This window comes from Rhineura floridana, chromosome 3 (genome assembly GCF_030035675.1).
Source record: "Rhineura floridana isolate rRhiFlo1 chromosome 3, rRhiFlo1.hap2, whole genome shotgun sequence".
NCBI lineage: Eukaryota > Metazoa > Chordata > Lepidosauria > Squamata > Rhineuridae > Rhineura > Rhineura floridana.
This window is the reverse complement of record NC_084482.1, coordinates 104,797,635-104,821,248: the sequence shown is the minus strand read 5'-3', so window position 1 is coordinate 104,821,248 and position 23,614 is coordinate 104,797,635.

Below are 23,614 nucleotides of genomic sequence, written 5' to 3'. Positions count from 1 at the left end.
TGTGAACAAGGTGTGGCTTTAGGCAATTTAATCTAAGTTCTCCATCTATGGTAGGAGTGTATGTCTATGTGTGTGTGTACACACCCCTGCTTCATAACATAAGGTTCTTGTTGTGAGGCTGTCTGCACAATAAAGACAGGAAAGCAGTTTGCAAATGCAAATGATAGCATTCATAATTTCTGTAGAATTTACTTTGTGCCTGGCATTGCACCTACATGCAGAGATCTGGTAGACACTGTACACTTGGATTTCTAAAAAGTTTTTGACAAAGTCCTCCACCAAAGGCTTGGTGGGATAAGAGGATGGGTTATCTTATGGATCAGCAGCTAGTTAAAGAGCAGGAAGTAGGAATAAACTGAGTTTTCACAAAGGAGGAAAGCAACAAGGGGAATCCTTCAAAGATCTGTGTAGTGGAGGGACAGGTGTTTGTTCATAAATGATCTGGAAGTAGAGTTAAGCAGTGAAGTGGTCAAGCCTGATGATACCAAATGATTCCAGATGGTGAAAATCCAAGCAGACTATGACTAGCTCCAAAAGGAGCTCACCCAACTGGCTTAGTGGGTAAGAAAATGGCAAATAAAATAAGTAAATGTTCATAAAGTGATGCACATTGGGACAAAAGCCAACAACAGGCCAGCTTCACACACACATTGATAGAGGATGAATTGGTGTTGACTGAACAGGAAAAAGTCTTGGAGTCATGGTGAATAGCTTGATGAAAATAAAGACCCATTGTACAGCAATTGTTCATAGGGTTTTCATGGTAAGATGCAGGGCTGTGGAGTCGGAGTCGTGCAGTCAGAGTCGGGAGCAATTTTGGGTGGAGTCGGAGTCGGTAGAAATGTACCGACTCCGACTCCTGCATAAATGGCAACTGTATATTAACTAGTAATTACAAATTTACTGTAGTAAAATGGTAGCACAAGGCATTTCATCACCACCACGTGAATCCAGAGCTTGGAAAAGTTACTTTTTAAAACTACAACTCCCATCAGCCCCAGGGATTGGGCTTGTGGGAGTTGTAGTTCAAAAAAGTAACTTTTCCGAGCTCTGGATTCACGTGGCGGTGATGAAATGCCTTGTGCTACCATTTTACTACAGTAAATGTGTTATTACTAGTTAATACACATTTGCCATTTATGAAGGAGTCGGAGTCAGAGATTTCTGTTGAGAGCCAGGTGCTATGCTTTCAGGGGCCTGGTGGCGTGAGGATGGAATCCCAGCGAGAAGTCTTGTCACTTTCACTGTACAAGCCCAAAGGGGGGTCCGGTGTGGTGTTAATCCTCAGCATTTTATAAGCGCTTTTTCTGTCTCTCTCTGGAGTCGGAGTCGGACAGTAGAAAAATAGAGGAGTCTGAGTCGAAGGTCTGGTGTACCGACTTCACAGCCCTGGTAAGATGTATTCAGCTCCTCTGGATGGCTACTTGAGGATGCAATGTAAGCAGAGAAGTGTGCTTTTGTCACTGCCCCCACCACCATGCAGTGGGCAGGATTTTGTGCTCTCATTCATATTTGGTTGGCTTTGCAGCATGTCTTTTGCCATTTGCACTCTAGTTGTCATCAGGCATCGTTCATCTCCCTTAGATCTCTGGTATATTAGGGTGCAGAATAGGCTCTTCAATGCCAGAAAGGGCATTCAGGAGTGTCATGTCATGACCGCAACATGTATCACTATTCCACAATGTCACAAGAGCTTCAGTGCTGTCACCTGCTCTGTCCTCCAGGGATCAAAAAAGCCTCCAGAGATTTCAGGAATCCATGGGATTCCATTAGTCTCTAGGAGTGCACCCTTTGAATAGGTCCACTATCCCTGCAAGGGGGGGATCAGAACCATCAATCCAAACTTCACCAAGAAGTGGTTTGACCATGACAACAGAGTGATACTCCCCATATTTCCAGACCACTCCTTCCTGCATCTGGAGCAAAGACCAAGATGAAGGTATGCCCTGCCCTTTGTATCGGACCAATAGTCCCATGGTTGTCATGGAGGCCAAGAAGTTCTGAGCTGGAACACAAGATGGGACCTCAGCATGGATACTGAAATCACTATTGTTCTGGGTTCCTCTAACACCACTGCCTCCAGGAGCTCAGTTAGATAAACTGTTGGGCATCAGGGTGGATAGTACACCAGCAGCAACACTAGTTTATTATCTCTTTGGCCCAACACCAGGTGCAGGCCCCCACAGCCAGCTCCAGGGTGTCCTGGGGATGGAAATAGAAGTTCTGTTATTCACATTTCTTGCTCATTGGACTGCTTTGCACCTCACTGTAAGCCAGAGCATTACTGTAACTATACAAATGTGCTGGTTCCTGGCAAGGAGAGTGCACCCACTTTACTCCTCCCAGGATTTTTAGCTCAAGGTTTGGCTTAGCGTGTCATCTGAACCTGGGATCATGGTTAAGGTCTCTCCTCCACAACCATGACCTGTAACCATAGGAACAAATCTTGGCTATGGATTGTGTTTAAGGATGAGAGACCTTAACCATAATCCCAGGTTTGGACAACATGCTAAGCCAAACCTGGGCTTGGCTGCCACACCATGCTGAGCTGAAAAGCCCAGGGAAGAGCAGAGTGGCTACAATCTCCTCCTCAGGAGCCAGCACATTTGTGTGTTTGCATTAAGCCATGGTTTGGCTGAGTGTGATGTGTGAACATGGCCGCTGACACCCCTCTTTCTTTGTCATTCTCTCCCCTTTCTGCCTTCAACCATGCAGATTCAACCTTTTCTTTTTATAAGAGTATACAGTGTTGCTTTCTACTAAGTCCATTTAGCCCACCAGTGCCTTGGGTCAGCAGCATCTCTCCAAGATCTTTGTTAGAGTGTTTCCCAACCCTGTTGAACATGAGATTCTTTAATCAGATATGCCAGATAAGCAACCTGGGAAATGGTGCATGCAAACTATGTGCTCTGCAGAGCTTGGAAAAGTAACTTTTCCAAGCTCTGGTGCTCTGCCATCCAGCTACAACTCCTCTCCAAAGCCACTTCCATCTTTTCCTTCAGTTCATTCCTTAACATCCTCTCCTAAAGCTATATTTCACCATCTCTCTTGCAAAGCTTGCCTCTGCCATGAGCTCAGTAGATGGCTGTAGAGAATCATCTGGTAATCACGCTGCATGAACAGAGTTCTGCTCGTGCAATGGGACTTTCCCTTCCCTTCTTTTCCCTGTGTGCCCCCATAATCTGCTATGGAAGTCACACCAACTCCCTGGAGCAGATTTTGAGGATGCACGGGGGGGTTACAGGGAAGAGCAGAGGAGGGGGAAGTTCCATTGCACAAGCTGAAGTGTGCAGCGCGAGCAGAAGCAGTGTTGAATACAACTCATTGTCTCCCAGTTTCAGCCTCCTATCTCCAGTATGACTTCTCTTCCAGCAGAGACAGGAAACCTGTGGCCCCATCCAGCAGTAGGGATGGAAGGATCTGTCAGTTTTGATTCTCTCCATTTCTCATTTTTCTAATCTTACATTCAGTTTGCCACATTTCTGCGGCAATTTGCAGTTTTTTAAAAAATTTCTCATGAAAATGATCAGCATTTTAGTGTGGATTTCTCCTCATAAATACATTTTTGTATGCAGTTTTGACTAATGTACACATTTTTGCAAGCAATTTATGCTAATATAATACATTTTTGTATGTTACTTTCACCGATGTATTCATTCGGAGCACACTTTCTCCTAATTTATGCTTTTTGAAAACATTGGTTGGAGAATTGCACTGCAAAATTCAGATAAGTGCGAATTTTGAAGGACGGCTGTGTTTTGGTACTCATCTTGTTTCATACAGTGCGATTTTGATAAATTCATATTTAAATGTGAACTGAACTGAATTTCTCCCCCATCCCTAGCCAGCAATCAGGGGTGATGGGATCTAGAGTCCAACAACCTTTGGAGGGCCACAAGCTCCCCATCCCTGCCTTATAGGGTTGTTGTGAGGATTACTGAGGCAGTGTAGTGCTTTCAACACCGTAAATTCCTATATGAATGCTAAGTCACTACTCATTTGTAATGCCTGTCCTTTTGCTTTGTACAGGCATGGACATATCTGTTGGAGTAAACAAATATTGCATGGTCACTTTAAGGGATATTTGGGGAATATCCCATGTACCTGTTTACCATGATGTAACTTCCTAATGGGTGGGGTTTAGTTACCTGACTTCCTCCTCCTTTGTCCTGGGGGATTTTTGAATATTCTCCAGTGCTGATCTTCCTACCATTGAGAGAGGCCTCATGGCACAGATCCTCTCTCTAAGAGCATCCATACTAAACCACCAAGATGGACTGAGACTTCTATATTTTTCTTTCTTCTAAGCTAGAGCCTATCTTCTTCTGAACATGTGAAGAGGTTGTGAGTAAACATTCTTTTCTTTTACCTAAAGGATTGTGTCTGTTGTTATTTATATAGAGAAAGGTGGGGCTGGTTTATATTCTCATTCTGCTGCTCGTATTTTTACAACTCTGCTAAGAAATAGGACCAACCAAATTAGTTCCTATTTTTGTGTGTATTTTTATAATACCGAACAATATCTGAGTTCGGTATGGCGGTTAGCTTACTGTAATCACCATAAATATGGTAAATGGAGAGTAACAATGGCTTTCTTCTCTTTTCTTTTCTATTTTTAAATATACCTTTCCTTCTCAATAAACTAAATTGTAACGAGGCAGGAGAAAGGCAATATGTATACTTTTAGCTGTCGCCAGATGATATTCAACTCCGGCACTAGTTATGGAACATTCTATGTCACCACTGGAAAGAAGCCATATCTGGAGCTGATCGGCCTAAGTCTGAAACAGATAGCATGTTTCTGCTTTGTTTCCACATATGTCAATGTTTTATGGGTGCCTAACATTTGCGCAATAATCTGCTGCCATGGTTGGCTGCTGGCCATTTTGCAATATAGCAAAAGAGCTATTTCTGAATGTTGTGCCAATTTATTTGCCATTTGGAGAGGATATACTTGCAAATCTAAATTCATTTTCTGAGCTATGATGGATGATTACATGAATACTGTGTGAACAACATTGCACTGGAGCAGAGACTTACTAGGGAGTTGTTCACATATTCAAGCATCCTGGCGTCGCTACAGAGACTGTACAGGTTTTGGGCTGAAACTAGATGTTACAGAAGAGTAGAACTGCAGAGATACCTGTCTCCCACATAACTTTTAGAGATGCTTAATGCATTTTAGGGATGGAAAGATCTGTCAGTTTTGGTTCTCTCAGCTTCTCATTTTTTCCAACCTTAATTCCATTTGTCCACATTTCTGCAGCAATTTGCTTTTTTTAAACAAAAAAAAAATCCCATGAAAATGCTCCAGCATTTTAGGGTGAATTTCTCCTAATAAATACATTTTTGTAGGGAGTTTTGACTAGCGTACACATTTTTGCAAGCAATTTCTCATCATATAGAACATTTTTGTATGTTATTTTCACCCATATAATGCATTCTTGTATGTTATGAATATATTCATTTTTATGCAAACTTTCCCCTAACATGCATTTTGTAACGTTGTTTGGCTGGCGAACTACATTACAAAATTTGAAAAAGTACAAATTTCAAGGGATGGCTGTGTTTTTGTTCTTATATTATTTTGGAAACTGCAAATTTGATAGATTTGGCTTTAAATGCAAACTGAATTGAATTTCTTGCCCATCCCTAATGCATTTTAAACTATTATTTATACTGTTCCATCATTGGACTTGCAGCGGTGCAGTGAGGTAAATTTGAGATTCTAGACTTAATGGTTTAATAATGGACTTAATGATCACATGCACACCATAAATTTAAAGCACATGGCTTCCCCCATAGAATCCTGGGAACTGAGGTTACCCCCTCTCAGAGCTACAATTCCCAGCATCCTTTATAAGCTACAGCAGAGGAAAGTAGATGGAAATGTGCAGGGATTTTCTGGTAATGGTATTTATTGGTACTCATACGGAAAGCAGGATCAGACCAAGATGAAGGAGGTGTGAAAACTGGAGGGAGAAATATCAGTAATTTAAGATATGCAGATGATACCATCCTGCTAGCAGAAACCAGTAATGATTTGAAATGAATGCTGATGAAAGTTAAAGAGGAAAGCACAAAAGCAGGACTACAGCTGAACGTCAAGAAAGTAATGACAACAGAAGATTTAGGTAACTTTAAAGTTGACAACGAGGACATTGAATTTGTCAAGGATTATCAATACCTTGGCACAGTCATTAAACAAAATGGAGACAATAGTCAAGAAATCAGAGGAAGGCTAGGACTGGGGAGTGCAGCTGTGAGAGAACTAGAAAAGGTCCTCAAATGCAAAGATGTATTACTGAACACTAAAGTCAGGATCATTCAGACCACAGGATTCCTGATCTCTATGTGTGGATGTGAAAGATGGAAAGTAAAAAAAGCAGATAAGAGAAATGTGAAATGTGGTGTTGGAGGAGAGCTTTGCGCATACCATGGACTGTGAAAAAGACAAATAATTGGGTGTTAGAACAAATTAAACCACAACTATCACTAGAAGCTAAAATGATGAAACTGAGGTTATCATACTTTGGACACATAATAAGAAGACATGATGCACTAGAAAAGACAATAATGCTGGGAAAAACAGAAGGGAGTAAAAAAAGAGGAAGTCCAAACAAAAGATGGATTGATTCCATAAAGGAAGCCACAGACCTGAACTTGCAAGATCTGAGCAGGGTGGTTTATAACAGATGCTATTAGAGGTTGCTGATTCATAGGGTCGCTATAAGTCGTAATCGACTCGAAGGCCGATAACAACAACAATTTATTGGTATAGAATACTGGCACATCTTTTTTGGGTGCCTATAGCACCCACAGCACATGTTGGCACCCACAGCATTTTTATCAAGGTATGAGTACTGGTACCTCATTTTTTTTTACCGAGAAAGCACTGGTAATATGTATTACTTCACTTACTTCAGCATGTGGTAAGCAAGCCCTGCTGTGTTCCCTCTTCCCACCCTTGCTCTTTTTGCTGAGTGGGACCCTGGATGTCTGCCTGGATGTTGGGCATGTTTGTTTCCATCATCTGGTAATGAAAGGCATAGGAGTCCTTTAAATGGGCTGTTTTTTCAGCAGCCATCCTGATCTGCTTGTGGTACTTGTCCAGTCTTTATTGAGCGTTTGTTCTCATTTGTTTACAGAGCAGTTATATGACAATGAACATTCATCCAGATTTGCTTATGGGTTGTCTATACATCTTGTTAGTCCTTCATTAAACCCACACTTTTTCAATGCATTTGCCTTCACTTTCCAAACTGCATTTCTCTGTCACTTTCCCAACTGCAAAAAAAGAGAGACTGTGGTGTGTGTATATATGTGTGTATGCTATCTATTGTGCTAGGGCAATAGAATGTTTCAATCACTTTATTTTAACCACTTTAAAGTTCTGATATGCACTTGAACCCCTCCTGCAAAATCATGATTGTCTGGAAGCACTCATCTTGTCTCTGAGCCATGCCTGGATCTAGATTGCAAACGGCCTGGGCAAAGTGCTTTATGGTTTTACCTCCTCCACCAGCAGGCCTTTGGCAGGATTACCTGGTGGCAGTGGCAATGTTCTGAGTAGTGCTGAGCGGCCACCATTTAAATTTTCCACAATGCTTCAGAGTGATGCTACGCTAGGGGCACTGTGGAAAATTAAAATGGCCAGACCCAGCTGTCCATTCAGCACTGCTTAAAGTGTTGCGCCATAAAAAAAAAATCCAGTGGGGACCGAGGGCAGGCATCAGTATTGGGCCCTGTCAGCAACCTAAGGATGTCAGCAAACCTTGGGATGATACCTGCCCTGTTCTGAATAAAGGGGGATTCATTTAGATTTTGGAGGCCCACCCACACTGACTCAAGCTCCATTCTGGCAGCTATGTGTTAGGCAGAAATTCTTCTGCATTCCAAATAACCTTCATTCAGGATACGTTTATAGTATGTCTAAATCTTTTTTAACCTCAATGTGTTTGAGCTTTGGGGTGCCAAGTGGCTATTTATTTATTTATTATTTTGGACACTAAGATGTTTAATACAGAGTTCTTTCTTTTGCTCCATTACATCATCATGTTAGACTTTCTAAGGTTGGTCCAAGCTCAGAGAGTGGAAAAATGGCAGGCAGCCATCTCCTTCTCTTCACTCTTGGGTCTTACCCTGAGAACACTTTAACTAGCCATAGGAACCGTGTGTGTGTAAGTCCTATATTTGTATTTGAAAAACATATGGTTTAATTTAACAAGAGTGATTTTGTAGATTATGGTTAAGCAGATAATTGGGAAAAGATGCTGTTTATAGGAAGAGAAATAAAAGACAGCCAATTCAGGAGATTTTTCAAAGTTCCTTGATAAAGAATTGGGAAGATAAAGAATATTAGATCTATTCCTTTACTGCTTTCTTAATCAGCTGTGTTTTAATAAATTCTGTTATACATAAAACAGTTAAATGGTTAACCAGGTAGTAATTACGTCAATACTGAGTCTGTCTCAAAGTTTTCTTTACATAATATATGCTTTCAAGGGCTTCAACAGGGCTGAAGCAAAGGGCAAGATGGTGTCCTGCTGCCCGACTAGACTGGCAGTTTAATCTTATTTCCACCCTGGTGATGAGATAGCATCCTTCACTCCACCTGAAGGTAGCAGGCTACTTTAGGGCTGCATGACCTTCAAATGAAGAGAATGCCTGAGAGCTGCCACCATTGTCACACACACCTCAGCATCTACTGCTGGGGCGACTGGTCCTGATTTCACACCATTATTGTGATATCTGAGGGCCAAAGGAGATGCTCAGTCATGTGTATTCTATTTTTGCCAGAACAAAACACTGCAATAGTGAGTGGTGCTTTTTTTCCCCACAGAGGGGAGGGGGAATTGCACCCGTATCTTTTCCCATATGAGGGGGAAACAGTTTGGACAGGGACTACACTTCAGTGTGCGTGTATGGCTGTGGATACACCAGAGAGGGAAAGGTTAAGAAGGGCCCCTCCACAGTTCTTCTGCAAATTGCAGCCCATGTGGTTGCATTTTGTAAAAATAAAAGTGGGAGGTAAAAAACTAGAGATAACAGAACATCACATGCAGTTTAGCCTTCAGGTATCTATGAGCAGATATTCCTTCAGGCTCCAGACTTGCCTTTCATAGGCTTTCCTGTCAAAATCCATTCCAATTTAATTGGGCATTGCCTCTTACGTATACATGCACAGATACTATATACATTCAGTTTAAGCCAAGGGTCCATTGATTTTGATTGAAACAAGGGGGCCCAGCCACTGGACTGCACAGACAGTATTCCCCCCACCCCAAACCATGTAATGGGCTTTTACTAACCATAGGAGAGCCTGGCTGGGAGTCCAGAGTCTGTGAGTTCAAATCCCCACTCGTGTCTCCTGGGTGTCAAGGGCCAGCTAAAGATCACTCCCACAGTGAGTGGCTCAGGGGTTACGTGCCCTGCCACCTGTGCGGCCATGGGCAAGCTGCATAGTCCCAAGGAGCCCAGCTGCCCCCCAGCTGATAGTTGCAGACAAGGAAGGGGCTGGCTTGTTCAGCTGTGGCAAGCTGAGCAGGCCCTAGCCAGCTGGGGAGGACTAGCCTCAGAGAGAGGCAATAGTAAATCCCCTCTGAATATCACTATGAAAACCCTATTCATCGGGTAGCCATAAGTCGGAATCAACTTGAAGGCAGACCATTTCAATGTCCCCAATGGTCTCATTAAATTATAAAATCTATTTCTAACCAGGCCAACATAGCAGGGGAGGTGGTATAATCTAGTAGCATTAATCTCCGACTTTGTGTATATAACTAGGGCAATTTTAGACCCTTTGCTACCTTGGTTGCCAAGCCTGGCAACCAAGAGGTTTTCTGTATCTTTAAAAGTTGTGCAGGGGGAAGGGAGAATTCCACCCTGTGGTTTTTCTCATTACAGTGTTGCAAGAACACCTGCACTTGGCTGACTTTCTCTTCTCCTAAAGATACAGGATTAGTCTCAGGCCATGAACCTGGCAACCCTAATACACACCATACCTTTAAATCACATTCAAAGCACATTTTTTCCTCCTGGGAACTGTAACTCTATGGGATAAACCAGAAGTGTGTGCTTTGAAGGTATAGTGTCCTTGGTTTGTTCATCAGGAAGTTGCACCTACTCAGTAGTCTCCCTTTATCCTGGAGACTCACCTGCTGGGGCCAGCACCAGGCATGATTGGGCTCTTGAGCACCAAACTGTGCTGGGTCCACGTTGTCATGGTCCCCAAACCCCCTCCCAATGCAGGCTGTGTGGCTCCACCTACCTCCCACGTCACTGAGTCAGCACACTAACTGTGTGTAGTATGTGCGCACACCTGCCATTACCTAAGATGGTGGTGAAGGCATCAACCCCTTAGGGACGCCCCCTCTGCAATCTTGGGTGATGGCAGGCATGTGCACACAGTGTGCTAGTGTGCTGATACAGCAATGTGGGTGGTAGGTGGGGCGGGCGGGCCTATTTATACCCATGTCATTTGCAGTGGGGGTGTTTCCTATGAGGGTGGAGCTCCTGCACTCCAATCCACAGCAGTGGTGGACCACTGGGCCCTGCAACCAAACACCGGTGCAGATCGTGGAGCACGAGCTCCACCCTTCCAAACTGGGCCTCAGTGGTCCTCGGCCAGTGCCCGACCTGGGCACCCACTGGTACTGGGCCTGCCACCTGCCATGGCCAGAAAGGCTTTCAGTCTCACAGTGTAGTATAGAAAATGTTTCCCAAACTTAGCCTATTAGGTTTCACAGTCCATATCCTCTTTCCACTCCTGGCAATTGGGTGACTTTCCCTTCCATAAAACACTATATTATGCATAGTAAGAGTGAGATGCTACATTTCTTTCCATGTAGAACCTGCAGATATTATTGTTCTGATTTTTTTCCATCCTGAAAAGTATATAACCCAAGTCCTAGAAATTGTCAGTACTGCAGATTGCTGCATTTTTATTATTATTACTACCAAGGGAAAATAAATTTCTACAGTTACATTTTTTAAAAGTCATCAGCTGTTATATATGATACATGAATACCATGATGTAACCTACATAGAATTCCAGTAGGATCCATCTATATATCATTGCATGATCAAGGCAGACAGATTTCGTGTTTATCACTTTTACTCATCTGAACCTGCAAGTCAGAAGGCTTTGGCACCTGCAGTAAAAATCACTCTTTGAATGGTAAGCCTGCCAACTAACCCTTCTGTAGCTTCTATAGTTCATTATACCACCAAGTTGTGCTAATTGAGGGTCTTTGGTGTCAGTTAAATTGTAAAATAAACAGAACCTCTCTCTGTCTCACACACACACACACACAACAGAATTGGCTTTTCTTGTCTGACAATGCAGTAAGAGACCATGGAATTTAAAGTCATGTGGTTTGAATTTTTCAGACTGTACAAAGGGTTGAAGTCATCCTGCTTCCTTTGCCAGTTCTTTCCTAGACAGAGTAGAAAAGGTAAGAAGACAGAACCAGCTTTGATTTCTTTTGAACTTTTCAGTGGTTTTGCCCATGTTGAAAAGGACTCACAAACAGCTCAGCATAGCTCCAAATACTTACTCAACAACATGTTTGTTGAGCAAAATGTCTACATTGCTTGAGAGGTGTTGAGTCTCAATCTGGACGCATGTTGAATCAATTAGAAGACTGGTGGTATGCACTGAAATACAATGAATTATTATCTCATAGCAATTTTTGTGTGTTTTTCAATGTTGGATTGAGCAACACACAAAAATTGCCATAAGATAATAATCAGCCCTAAATAAGACTGATCGTCAATTTCTGGAATGTTCACGCCATTTGTAAAGACCAGGCAACCATAGGCCATATATATAAAGCCCAAAGCTCATTGCATCACGTGTGGGCCTCAAGCTGAAACTGGTGTTTGTATTATACATATTCTTGATAAACACAGATGTTGAAAAAGAAATTATGTCCTTGGTCTGCTATCAATTTCATCACAACATTTCCAGACTGATGTTTCCTTCTGGTGCAAAGTGCAGTGGTGGCTTGTGGGAACTGTGTGCATTTCTCACTTATAGCACACTGACTTAGGCAAGTCCTAGTCCAAAAGAAACATAATCTGCTGCTCTTTTCTGGCTAAATGGGCACTGAGTTTACAAAGGCTGCTGTCAGATACAGTCCAGAGAAGCAGCCAGGTGTTTTCCTACTATGATTTATGTTTAAATAAAGAGCTGCTAGTTGATGGAATTCTAAATGTTGACTAGCCAATAAAATGCCTTGTATGCAGTGGAACTGATTGCTGTCATATAGACCATGGCTGACCAGCATCTGGTGAACCTGGAGTTGAGGATGGAGTTACATCTTGTTACATTTCTCATAATTCTTAAAAAGCGAGGAATTGATAAAGAGTTCAAGTCAAGTCAAAAATGTTTATTGTGCTAGCCATAGGCCATGACAAATACTGTAAAAAAAACTTTAATATTGAATATAAACAAAGACATAGAAAATATACATAATAAAAATTAACAAGCAGAGTCTCCCTGGCAGTTAATTGCTATGTTGTCTAATTCTTTTTTTCTGATCTTTTTTGCCGCAAGGGCAAAAAGAGCCACCTTGTGGGTCACATAGCTGTTAACATCACTCAGGAGATATAAGGTCTCCTCCAGGGAGTTCCCATTTCCCTGGGACAACAAAGGTTTAATAAATCTCTCTCTTGGGTGATCGTATAGAGGGCATCTTAACATGTAATGCACAATATCCTCCACCTCTCCTAGATCACAAATACACAGTCTTCTTTCAAATGGCACTTTCTGATAACGACCATCCAGTACCGCTGTAGGCATAACTTGGAACCGGAGTTCCATGAAAGCAATTCTTAAGGGGGCTAGCCTTAATTTAGTCAGATAACAAGCTCTAAAATGTTCTGTTTTCACTGATGCAAAATAAGTAGAAAATCTGGATTTTTTGATTAGACACAAATCTCTTTTGGCGTCTATCCAAAGGAGCCAGTCCCTTAGGTGTCTTTTTTCTATGTTCACGAGATATTTTAGCTCAGGAAGGTGGTAGCTATTTAAGAGGTTATGGGACATTAACTTCCAGTTATAGTTATTTTCTAACTCCTTATAACACAAAGTTGGTAAACGTTCCATTATCAAAGAAGCAATTCGCTTAAAATAATTCAAGCAAAGCCACACAGCTTTTATCTTTATAGATGGCCAGCCAGTTTCTGTTCTCAAGAAAGCTGCAGGTGTTCCTGGGGGTAAGGAGTATAGTTTTCTAAAGAATTTATTCTGCACTATTTCCAGGGTTGTGATCACATTCGTATCTGCTCCCCATACCTCTACCCCATAGAGCATTTGTGTGACTACTTTACTGCCAAAGATCTTTAAGGCAGGTTTGATCAATTGTCCTCCCTTATTATAATAAAATTTCATTAAGGCTCCAATTGTTCTCTCTGCTTTCAGCTTAATCATCTCACTATGCCATTTCTACGAAAGGGACTCGCTGAAAACTATCCCTAAATATCTGAATGAGCGGACTTGTTCTAAGACCTGTTGATCCAAACACCATTTATACCTTGGATTACGTTTGCCAAAGACCATAATTTTAGACTTAGAGTAGTTTATCAATAAATACTCATTTTTACAGTAAGTGCTGAATGAGTCCAGGAGATTTTTAAGGCCCAAACGAGAAAGAGAAATAAGTACCAAATCATCTGCATACATTAAAATAAAAATCTTTCTATTGCTAATTGCTGGTGCAGGCGAATCTACTCGAGCTAACCATGGGACCAGATCATTGATATAAATATTAAAAAGAGTGGGAGCCAAAATGCATCCCTGCTTCACCCCTCGTGTGGTTTTCAAAGCTTCAGTTAATGCACCCTTTAAGCCAATTCTGATCCTCAGTTCTGTGTTGCTATACAACTCTTGAATCAACTGTAAAAGTCTACGATCCATCTCAATGCTTTGTAATTTCTCCCATAATCTGGATCTGTTAATTGAGTCAAAAGCTGCAGTGAGGTCAATAAAGGCAGCATACAGATGTCTTCTGTTCTTGGTGTATTTCTCTATGATATGATTTAGGACAAAGCATTGGTCAATCGTGCTGTAACCTCTTCTAAACCCTGCTTGTTCTTCCTGGATAATCAAATTATCTTGCAGCCAATCAGTTAGTTTTTGCAGTAAATATCGAGCATATATTTTTGAGGGGATGTCTAACAAACTGATTGGACGATAATTTTGTGGGTCATTTCTATCCCCTTTTTTATAGATTGGAAATATTATGCTTGTTTTCCATCCGAGCGGCATTTGACCAGAGCTATTGATTGTGGTGAATAATCCAACCAGGATGGGTATCCACCAGTCTACATTTTCTGTAAAGAGTTCTGGGGGAAGCATATCTTCTCCTGGTGCTTTTTTAGTTTTCAAGGATGCAATAAGCGTCTTTATCTCATGTGTAGTTACTGGATGCCACTCAGGTAAATTATCAAAGTTTTTAGATATCTCAATCTCTGCACTATCATTAGGCTGACCACCAAATGAATTAGTAAAGTGCTTAATCCAGGAAGAAGCAGGAACTGCGGCCTCTGAGGTAGATCTTATTTCCTTTAATCCTCGTGCAACCAGCTCCCAGAATTTACCTTCATTGTGTTCCCTTACTGTTTGTTCCAATTCTTGCCACTGAGTTTTTATATATACCCCTTTCTTATTTTTAAGTAAACTTTTATATTCCGTCCTACATTTAATTAACTATTCTGTTATCTTGATAAAGAGTTTATGCACTTGTCAATCTAACAAAACTTATTTTGAGATAAGAACTAAGGAAAGGCGAGAAGAGAATTTAGATTGACACCAAAAGAGATAAAGATGTTACTATTATGCCTGTGAAAGTTACTCACTCAGCAGTGTGACATAAATCTTATAGATACAATTTATTTTGAGAATACTTCTTGCTTTGTGCTGAATTAGCTACAATGTGCAGGATGTGTATAGTGAAGCAAGACAGAGAGAAATAGCAACAAATCAGAGGGGATACACTTTATCTCTTTTTCCAAGATGTTACAGCCTTTCAGGTGCCTCTGGGTGTTCTTCTCTCACGAGAGAAGAAGCGAAAGTTAGAGCCTCATGTCCCCCACCCTCTCTACGTTCCATGATCCATTGCGGCACTAGCTCTGGCAATAATGTAGCATTTCTTGACAACTCTTGACAACTCTTGGGGCCTAGGAAATAAAATATTTCCTAACACCATCACCCTTAAAAAACTACAGTGCCCATGATTCTGAGGTATGATTCATGTGCTTCAAATGTGTGTTGAATGTGCTTTAAATGAATGGTGTGGATCTGCACTAGGTGTGCTGTGTATTCATTAGTGAATTGAAAAGAACAATTTTAAAAGATACTTTTTTAAACAGGGAAAGGGCTGTAGCTCAGTGGAAGGGCACATGCTTTGCTTTCAAAGGTCCAAACTCCAATCTCTGTAAAAGATTCTTGCCTGGAATCCTAGAGAGCCAATGCTAGTCCATGACACTAGTACTGAGCTAGATGGTACCAAATCACCTGGGTCGGTATAAGGCAGATTCCTTTGTTTCTAAAAGAGGAAAGAGACCCAAGGGCCGCAGTGACTCCAAAATTTATTTATGTATTTTATTTACAACATGTATATACCACTTTATTGTAAAAAACCTGAAAGCAGTTTATAGAAGGAATTAAAACAATGAAATTATTGGCAAAAACAGTTAAAGGACAGGTATTGAAAAACATTCAAAATAATAAAACCAACAATGAGTTAAAAACAGATAAAAACATAATTGCTTCAACATGCATGGGTAGGCTTGCATAAATAAAAATGTATTTAGCAGGTGCTAAAAAGAGTATAATGAAGGCCTCCGCCTAATGTCAATAGGCAGGGAGTTCCAAAGCGTATGTGCTACCACACTAAAGGATCAATTTCTTACAAGAGCAGAACAAGTACTATGTGAAACCCGTAACGTGGAAACCACACCTTGATGTTGGCCTGGTAGCAAATCCTAAACAGGATTTTTTTAGTTTTGGTTAGGAAACCTGACTGGTTGTGGGATGCTAAGTTTTCTATCTTACTTATAAGAATCTTGTTGTGGTTAGTATGGTATTACATTTAGGAACTCATCACTGTCTTTTGTTTTCTTTTTCCATTTGCATTTCATTTACCTCTGACATCACTCCCTTACATCCATAGAAGCAACAACAGTGGTTCCATGCGCTCAACTCAATCCCCTTAAACCAGCCTTTCCCAACTAATGGGCCACCAGATGTTGTTGGACCACAATTCCCATCTTTCCTGACCATTGGCAATGCTGGCTGAGGCTGATGGGAGTTGTGGTCTGTCAGGATCCCTCCTGCTGCCACCTCCTGTCAGGTCCCTCCAGTCAGGATCCTGGTTTTTATTTGTTCTCTCACTGGCTCTAGCACAGATCTCGCAAGATCCCAGTTTCTAGGCAGCAGCACCAGCCACTACCTATTTCACAATATTGCTTTGAGACTTTGTCTTAGTCTCCTTCTGGCTTATTGTTACTTTGTGTCTGGGTGCACTTGCAGGCCACAACCCCCCTGTATCTTTGTGCCAATAAAGCATACAGCCCTGGGTTGCCCTGGATACTTGATGATACACTATCTCTTCACCGCTGCCACCGTTTGATACTATTTCTCCACCTTGGTAAATACCCTGCCCTCCCTTCTGGTCTGTGAAAGCCCCAGCCAAGGATCAGGCTTTTGGTAAACCAAGAAAATATTTATTTATAAACACCAGGAAATAACAAGATTACTTTTGTTATATTTAACAAGCATATGGTTTCATATATTGTGCTACTCTTTATGTTTCTAGTCATATATAATCTGCCTCAATACCAGCCTAATACAATCCAACCCACAACCAACTCCAACCCACAACAGCCACAAACTACTGACCACAGAACTCCCAAACTCCCCCTCTCAACTGTCATCCTCTCATTTATACCTTCAGACGCTCAGCCAATAATCATACAGTATTCTCCAGCATTCTAGCCCATGTACTTCCCCTCTCACTCCGCCTACTTACCTCATTTACTCTAAAAAATCCGCACTTACCATATTTACAGTAATATCTATATACAGGGACATCACATGGTCCAACAACATCTGGTGGCCCACTGGTTGGGAAAGGCTGCCTTAAACCTACTGATGATGCACTTTGTTGGTTACATGATGGTTTGTTTCTTGCCCAATAGTGATAAAAGAGAATTGACATACTGGGAAGAGTGGCTTCAATTGCTGTTGTTCCCAAGCTACTGCCTATGACGATAGACCAAACCATGTGCATTTTCTCTCTGTCAGTTATCACTCCCTGGAATTGGGTTGCCTGTCAAAGTTAGTTTATAGCAGCCCACAGCGTAGGCAGAAAGGGTAGAGAATCTTCTTAACTCTTACTCATTTCTTACTCTCCCTGCAGTGAAGAGTCCAGTCTGTAAAGAAGTTTGGAGCAACCATGTTAAAAGGCAGGTAGGACATTCCAGGCAGGGGGTTGCCAACCTTTTTTGATATTGATATCTTTGCAGAGGATCTGTAGTCAACCCTTACCAGCAGCACAATCCTAACCATATCTACTCAGAAGTAAGTCCAAGTGGGTTCTATGGGGCTTAGTTCCTTAATAAGTGTGCTTAGAATTGCAACCTTCAGGGGCATCCATCTTTACTCCTGAGTGCTCCCATCTAACATCTCTACAACACTAAGTTAGCTTTTTCCTACAATGGCCTTCTGGTGACTGGCCTGGCCTGAGGGCACTTAAACCCTTCTTGCCAGACGCAAGTAGACTAGATTAAATGTTCCCCACCCAGGCTCCCTAAGCAGGTCAGAAGGAATAATCTTGTCACTTCAGATGAACCTGGGAACACCCTCATTTAGCTAAAATTTCTATCTTAATTTCCAGTCAGATCATTTTTTTGTTGGAGTGGTATGCTCCAAGCAACTGTGGTTGATGCTTAATGTATCATGTTTAATGGCATCACTAGGGCCCCACCCCTGTGATATCACTAGGCCCTGCCTCTGAAATCTCAGGGTTTGGAATGCTTCTGATCTGGCAACCCTATTGTAATGTACTTATTCTCAAGTAAGTGTCAAAATGCTTTAGGGAGCAACTTCTCCTATATATCTACTCTCCTCACTTTGGGTTAAGGGCATGCTTGGTCTCACTCTACCTGAAAGGTAACATCTATGCAGACACGGTCTGCACATAATGCTAAGTTATGGTTTATTACAATATATTTTATTAAACTGTGGTTCAGCATTATGTGTGAACCCTGCTCAGCAGCTTAACTATGCTTTGTTTACTATCAACAAACCATTATCTGAAGCAGGGTCAGCTCCAGGAATGCCAGGGCCCTTGGGCATCAGCTTGCCCTGGGCCCCGGTGTGTGTGTGTGCATGCACACACACACATGCACACACATGCCCACCCACGCCCCCCACCTACTGTCTGCTGTCTTTTACCATTGCCCTTAACGAAGATGGCGGCTGTGGTTTCCCTGAGGGGATGATGCCTCTGCCACCATCTTTGTTGATGGCATGTGTGCGTGCTATGCACGCGCATCTCTGCCATCAACTAAGATGGTGGCAGGGGCTTCAGTACCTTAGGGAAACTGCAGCCGCCATCTTCATTAAAGGCAATGGTAAAAGACAGCAGACAGGTTGGGGTGTGTGGGGAGGGTGCAGAACACAGAAGGGGAGTGAAGGGGCAGCTGAGGGGCCCCCTGTAGCTCCAGGGGCCATTGGGCCAGTGCCCCACCTGGCTGCCCTTTAGAACCGGCCCTGATCTGAAGCCATGGTTTGTTATTGGCTTATGGACCTTGGTTTGTTTTAATGATGGTTTGGTGTTACATGTGAACACAGCACCCTTTCTTAACCATAGTTTGTTTGACCACTCCACCCCAGCCACTCACCAAGCTATGAAGGCATGAGGCAAAAGAAAGTCAAACTTTGGAGAAACAAGACAAGGTTTGTTTGATCATCTGGGTGACAACTGGTGGTTAACTTATGGTTTGTTTAGAAAACTATGACTTAAACTTATATGTGAACTAGGCCTACAGAGCATAGCTTTTCTGGTGGCACTGCACTGCCCCACCTATGGGGGCACCACCCTTCATGGAAAAGCAAAAGTTCTCATCATATTGAGTGGAAAAATAGCCTGCTCCCCATTTGGTTCTGGTCTTTAGTCCTCATTCTGGAGAAATCCTGAGATGTCAGATTAGACCCTGAGACTTGACAACCCTCTATGTCTCAGTTGAGTTTTGTGAAAGGACAAAAAGAAAAACTGCTTGATTCCCTCTGGTAAACACTACCCATATTTTATATGAGAAAATAATGTTCAGTGCAATAATTCATTTTCTCCTGGCAATAATATTAGCTTGAAATGCCAAGGCTTTTCCTTCTATGATCTTTGAAAAATATTTTTTGAATTATTCATGCTTAATATTATGTAGTTCGTGTTCCAGTTCAGAAAGTCTCTCCTTTTGCCCTTTTAGTGATAAAAGCCCTTCACACACTCAGACATTGCAGCAGCTTTTAAGAAAGGCAGAACTGGCTTCTTGAATGTGCTCTGATAGAATCCTTCACATTCTGCTAGAAATTTACCATCTGGACTTTTTGACGTAAATTCCTTGACTTAGTCCTGTGGCTTCTACATGCATAATTTCCATTAGCGTGAATATAAATTATCCATACAAATTTCTTCTGAATTACAGGAATAGGAGGTTTCTTAATCTTTTTCCACAGTTTATTATAAATTGGGCCCTGTCTTGCCTTGATTTAGTTATGGAAGATGATATGGTGGCTCAAAATAAAATTGTGCAAGGCATAGAATGAGTGATCATTTCCAGAAGCTGGTGCATTTGTACCATAATCACGCAAAGTTTATGTTCTCTAAATAAAAACAGAGAGTGACATAACTTCTTCCTATTCCATTGCAGTATGATTCTGCCATCAAATATGTTACCAAAGACCCAAGTAAAGATGACACTGACTGGGGAGAAGATATCTCTCCTTTGTGTGCATGTTCAAGAGAGTGTCAAAAGTATCATGAAGAGGAGGTCACACAGAGGATGCACCAGAAAATAAGAACTTTCATGCAAGATGCTGATGGAGAAAAAAAAACAGGCAGTAGTAGGTATGTTTTGCCTGGTGGGGTGGAGCTGCAGCAATAGTCTCCTGGCAACAGCATCACTGCTGCTTCCTAGGAGGAGGAGATGGGGAGGTGGTGACAAAGGTGGTGCTGCATGGGTACATCGACAGAGCCAATCTAGTGCTTCCACACAGCTCAGACCTCACTGCCACCTCATTCCCTCCCCCTTATGATAAGTGGCAGTGGCGCTGCCGCTTGTAGCTCCATACCCCTGGGCAAGCTGCTCCGGCCATTCATCAGCCTGCTGTTTGCAACACTGAACTGAAGCTGAAGGCACAGTCACTTCCTGGTACAGCAAGCCAAGAAGGCAGTCCACAGTACAGTACGCAAACCAGGAGTGCATTCATAAATGACGTTAAGATGTTAAGGTCCTTTACATTCCAGTGCACTACTTTTACCGCAATACACGGTAGAAACACACTCACTGTTCTGCCACTTCCTGTGTGTCACCACCTAACTCTTCTGAAAATGGGGGCACACAACACTCGTCACTTGCACCTTTGTACTGTAAAACCTGGTGGGGGAAACTTAAGTGTATTTTTTAAAAAATTCAGCTTCAAAGAGACTTTGCATCTGATTGGTAGATCAATCCGTTCCCCCTCCAGGTGTGGCTAATGGTTTGTTCTGGTGACTAGTGTGTTTACAGCCTCAAAAACTTTTGCTAACTTATTATGCAATACAGAAAGTGGAAGAGAACCACCATTACCCCAGTTATTGTGCTTCTTTCATTTGATTTACGGACACAGAACATTAAATTCCATTTTTTTAAAAATGCTAATGGGACCACATGAATGCCTTCATCTTATTTTTCAGCACAAACACATGCCATAATACTGTCTAATAAATGCCATTTATGCAAGAAATGAAAAACATGCAGATCATACTATTATACAATCTATGATCTAATCAGATTTGCATTCTGAGAATAGAATATTCAGTGCTATTGAAGTCTGCTTCTGAAGGACTGCTTTTAATTTCCATCCTAAACTGGATCCATTGAGGGTGAATGTGAGATTGTAATGCCTGTGCCCATTTTTAGAAAGCATTTGTTTGCATAGTATTAGAATGAGATATGGCAGCAGAAAAGGCTTCTTAATATGAACAATATGATAATATGATGGAAGAAAGAGGTAGAAAACATCAGGACAACAGAGAAGAAGACATAACAAATGTATTCGGTTGTATTATACAGCCAAGAGAGTGGCGATATACTATAGTCAGTGTGGATTTTTCACATTCCGCAATGTTAAATTGAAAATACCCCCCATGCCATTCTGATGCTGCCCATAAGCTCATTTCAAAACAAAACCTTACAAAACTTACAGTCCTGAACTCAGAAACGCTTAACAACCCTCTCAATTTTCATGGCGATACACAAAACAGTCAGAGAGAATCGAGAGTTCAAAGTGTAAAAAGAGAGAGAGAAAAGAGCCCTTTGGGGCTTTTTTCTGTCAGAGTTCTCATAATATGTTGAAATTCATTAAAAATCAGCCATGTTCATAGACTACCTGTAATCCTCTTAATGACCTTGCCCCATACTCTGACCTTCATCTTCTGAAGTTTAAAAGTTTTAAAAAATGCTGGCTGATTTTTAATTAATTTAAGAAATTTTGCATTGAACTGAATGATAGTGTTGGTCATGCTCAGTAAGAACCAACTGTCAGTGTTCTAAAAACCAGACTCCCAGCTGCTGGGCTTGCCTAATCAGGGGGCCACACCCACACCAGACTTTGATTTCACTTGAGATAGTCATGGCTTCCCCCAAAGAATCCTGGGAAGTGTAGTTTGTGAAGGGTGCTGAGAGGAGACTCCTATTCCACTGAGAGAGCTCCAGTGGCCAGACTGGTTTAACAATTAGCCACTCTGATTGAAGCTCTGTGAGGGGAACAGGGTATCTCCTAGGAACTCTCAGCACCCTTCACCAACTATACTTCCCAGGATTTGAATCCCCACACAGCCATGAAGCTCACTGAGTGACCTTGGGCCAGTCACTGCCTCTCAGTCTCAGAAGAAGGCAATGGTAAAACCAACTCTGAATACCATTTACCATAAAAACCTTATTCATGCAGTCGCCATAAGTTGGGACCGACTTGAAGGCAGTCCATTTCCATTTTCAAACATGATTGCACAGAAATAAATCCCATTAAACTCAAAAAGTATGCAAATGATCAAACCCAACCCACCTTCTCTTCCCTCCTATCCTCTCCCTCTTGCCCCTTCCCTCCCCCTTCCTTTGCCCCTCCTTTCCCACCCCCTCCCCTTCCAGTCCCTCCCGCTCCCCTTCCTCCTCCCCATGGTCAGTTTTACATATCTTAAGCATGATTGCACAGGAGTAAATATCATTGAACTCTATAAGCATGCAAATGATCAAGCCAGCCTTTGCCCCCCTCCAACCCGCTCCTTCCCCTCCCCCCCTCTCCTCCTCCCTCATGGCAAATGATCAGACCTGCCTTTCCTCTCCTTCCCCTCTCCTCTCCCTTCTTCCTCCTCCCCTGCCCACTCCAGCCCTCCCTCTCTCCCTCTCCTCTCTCTCTCCCCTCAGTCAGTTTTACCTATCCTAAGCATGATTGCACAGGAGTAAATACCACTGAACTCAATAAACATGCAAATGATCAAACCTGTCCTTCTCCTCCCCTCCCCCTTCTGCCTGCTCCCATCCCCCTTCTTCCCTCTGCCTTTCCTCTCCTCCCTCCTCCTCCCGTCCCCATTCCCTGTGGTCAGTTTCACCTATCCTAAGCATGATTGCACGGGAGTAAATACCACTGAACTCAATAAACATGCAAATGATCAAACCTGTCCTTCTCCTCCCCTCCCCCTTCTGCCTCCTCCCATCCCCCTTCTCCCCTCTGCCTTTCCTCTCCTCCCTCCTCCTCCCATCCCCATTCCCTGTGGTCAGTTTCACCTATCCTAAGCATGATTGCAGGGGAGTAAATCCCACTGAACTCAATAAGTATGAAAATGATCAATCCGTTCTCAGCAAACTTGCCAGGATCCCATTTCTTACCTCCCGGATTAAAAAGCAGTTAAATTCACTAACAGGCAAAAAACCTTGTGGTTCAATAACATACCTATAGTCCACAGATATTTCTATCAAACTTTAAAAAGTTGGGAAATTGGGCAGCTATAGTGAATGCGCCACGGGAGCAGGAGACCTGACCTCCTCTCTGAGATATTGTACTGCCCTACAAATTTGTCAAAATGCAAACACAATTTGGAAGAATTTGGTAACATGTGCCTCTGAGCATTTGGTGAGTGGTGGCAACACCTGCAATCAGCCCAAATAATAGAAACAAGATATGTGCTGTGCTGATCTTGTTTTAGCAGGGAGGAAGCAACGTTATTCAGACAGTTGAGATAGTTCAGATGGTCACTTTAAATATGTCTGATTTAATTTGTTTCTATGTCTATGAATATGTAAAGTACAGCAACACTTTGCAAAATTTACACTAAAAAGACCTCCAGAA